The 3155-nt window shown below is 52.6% G+C and overlaps 1 protein-coding gene across 8 annotated transcripts in view; it reads left to right on the top strand.

Moving 5' to 3' along the window:
- Positions 1 to 3155, top strand: part of XRN1 (5'-3' exoribonuclease 1) — a 203104-nt gene that overhangs the window by 124268 nt on the left and 75681 nt on the right. The window lies entirely within an intron of this gene.

The raw sequence follows: 3155 nt of genomic DNA, 5'->3' as shown, positions 1-3155 counted from the left end.
GGCCACGGCCTGAGGTCCCCCATCAAGCCCTGCTAGGTGGGGGGCATGGCCTCAGGTCCCCTGTCAAGACCCGCCGGGCGGGGGATGTGGCCTCAGGTCCCATGGCCCGGTGCTGGGGCAGGGGTGCGGCCTGAGGTCCCCCGTCAAGCCCTGCCTGGCAGGGGTTGCAGCCTGAGGTTCCCCGTCAAGATCCACCGGGCTGGGATCATGGCCTGAGGTCTCCCATTAAGCCCTGCTGTTCAGGGGGCGCAGCCTGAGGTCCCCCGGCCCAACGCCGGGGCAAGGGACGCAGCCTGAGGTCCCCTGTCAAGCTCCACCGGGGCAGGGGGGGCACAGCCTCAGTTTCCCTGCCCCGGCCCAGCGCCACGCAGCCTCAGGTCCCTGCTAATTGCTCGTTAAGGCTCGTTATGGGAACTCGGCCTCTGCTGTGGGTGTAGCCATCTTGTGTTATGGAATCCCTACTTCCGCTGTGGGCACAGCCATCTTGTTATGATGTGATGGGCAATTTGAATATTCCCTCTTTATTAGATAGGATGTCCTATATAATCAAAACCTAATATGCAAATTGACCAGACAGCACAATGACTGGCGGAACTACCGGTCGCTTGATGCGCATTGACCACCAGGGGTCATATGCTCAATGCAGGAACTGTCCCCTGAAGGTCAGTGGGCCTCCACCAGGGGAGCGCCGCTCAGCCAGAAGCTGGGCTCACTGCTGGAGAGCGCAGTGACGGTGGTGGGAGCCTCTTCCACCTCCGCAGTAGCGCTAAGAAGCAGCAGGCAGGCGGTAAGGAGCGAGGGGGTCCCAGGCTGCGATAGGGCTCAGGCCAGGCTGAGGAACCCCCCCCCCCCCCCCCCCCTGTAGAATTTTGTGCACCGGACCTCTAGTATGTACATAATATATAATAAAGTTATTTAATATATACTACATATAACTATGTATAGTATATATCATTCATATATTTAAATATAAACACACATATAAAAATTAAAATTGTGATTGTTACAATGAGCTCAGTAGATGGTCTGAATAGTAATATGGGCATCCTAACAATTGAATCATTGGGCTGCAGTAAAAGGTCAAGCTAGAGGCTTCCTTCAGCACACAAAGCACCATGAGATATAAAGAGTATACTCAGAATTTCTTACCTCTGTCTGATAGGAGTTTTGGAAAGAAAAAATGGAAAATGGGTAAGAAAATATCCCTCAGATGAAGAATCTTTAGATCAGGGGTCAGCAAAATCCTATATAATAAAGAGCCAATATAGAAATGGTCATCACGCCCTCGCACCAGGGCTGGGGGACCTGAGGCTGGGCCGGGAGACCTGAGACCATGGTGCTGGGGCCGGGGTACCTGAGGCTGCGCCCCCTGCCGTACAGGGCTTGATTGGGGTAGGGCCAGCCGGGTCTGGGTCTCGCGCAATTTCAAGGCACGCATTAGTGGGCGGGGATTTGACTCTGCGTCCCACGGCGTGCCCCAGACTCTGACAGGAGGGAGATTTTAATATACATTTTACTAATTTTCTTTCATCTCTTACACTTCTATTATAGAGAGAGGGCAAATAGCAATATTAAAATATTTCCACTAATTAATTCCCCTTTAATGTGCATAGATTTCGTGAACCGGGCCACTAGTGTAGAATAATAAAATCGCAATGTGCTAATTAGACCTGACAGCCAAATGACCTTCTGGATGTCCTTCCAGACAACCTTCCAGACGAAGCTTTGAGGGCCAAGGCAAGCCGCCACGGCTGCGAGGGCTAAACCCCTTGCACGTATTTCATGCATCGGGCCTCTAGACCTATATAATAAAAGCCTAGGTGGTATCACGCCCTCACGCGACTTCAACACAAGATGGCCACCATAAGATGGCTGCCACAAGATGGCCACACTCACAGCGGAGGCAGGGCTCAGTGGCCGCTCTGCGCAGTGAGGCCTAGGGGTCCCGCTCTGTGCAGCGCGGAGGAGCCTGGTACTAACATCTCCACTGCCTCGCATGGAGGAAGCGGGTTTAGTGTAGTAGGCAGGTCGTGGCAGGGGAGGGAAGTTGTGGGCAATGAGGCCAGCAGGGGAGGGGAGTTTGGGACAATCAGGCCCCAGCAGGGGAGGAAAGTTGGGAGCCATCAGGCCAGCAGGGGAGGGCGGTTTTACATGTGACCAGAAAAAGGAAGGTGGCCATATTCCTTCCCAGATGGACCAGATCTGCAAAGAACATGGCTTCGCTGGATGGTTTGAAACCTCTGCAAAGGACAATATTAACATAGGGGAACCAGCCTGGTTCCTAGTGGAGAACATTCTCGTGAACCACCAAAGCTTTCCTAATGAAGACAATGATATGGACAAAATTAAACTGTACCAGGAGGCCTTGCCAGCAAAGAGCAAATCCCAGTGTTGCTGATGTGGCTACAGCTCCTCTCATGCTTTCCAGAAGCAGCCTGACTTGATTTCTCCATTTGGAGCAAAATCCTGAGAATGGTGGATGGATGCCCTGCTCTGTGATCTTCCCAGGGCTGTGCTTTAACATGACCGTGAGGGTACCCCAGGAGCCTTAGCTGAAGTGGGTGTTGGTGTCTATCCTGAGCATGACTCTATACCTTAGAGTGAGCACTCAGGCTTCTCTTGTTGCTGCTGCCATCAGGTTCAGGATAATGTTTATGTCCTTAACATCTTTGAAAATGACAATGCTCAGGACTTGGTATGAGTTGCAAGTTGTAGCTCTTAGTGTAAGCACTGGGGTAGTAATAAAACTTTCCCAGCAGTCTTACAGTAATTGTATGAGTCTGTATTTTTGTATTCCATCTTCACTTTTAAGGGAGTGTTTTAGACTATTAGCCACAGAAGGCTTGAAGTTTCTGTTCAGCAATTTCTTCCCCCTCGAAACTTCTAACTGGGGCTAGTTTTGTCAGATCTATAACAGTCATAGTCAAGGGCTGCGGGTGATTGGCCAGTAGGCCCCTCCCCTGATTGGGTTGCAGGGATCGATCCAGGGCAGGGCAGGTTGGGGGGAGGGGCTGTGGGCCGATCAGTGTGGTGAGGGCCATCAGGGGCAGGGCCAGCCGGGGTGGGGGGGAGGTGCTGCAGGAGTTTATTCAGCTGGCCCCACCCCCTATTGGGGTAGGAAGGGAGGGTCGGGGCTGGCTGGAGGGAGGGGCTAC

Source organism: Myotis brandtii, unplaced genomic scaffold, assembly GCF_000412655.1.
Source record: "Myotis brandtii unplaced genomic scaffold, ASM41265v1 scaffold291, whole genome shotgun sequence".
Taxonomy (NCBI): domain Eukaryota; kingdom Metazoa; phylum Chordata; class Mammalia; order Chiroptera; family Vespertilionidae; genus Myotis; species Myotis brandtii.
Note: the sequence above shows the minus strand (reverse complement) of the source record. Positions and strands in the feature narration are given on the sequence as shown.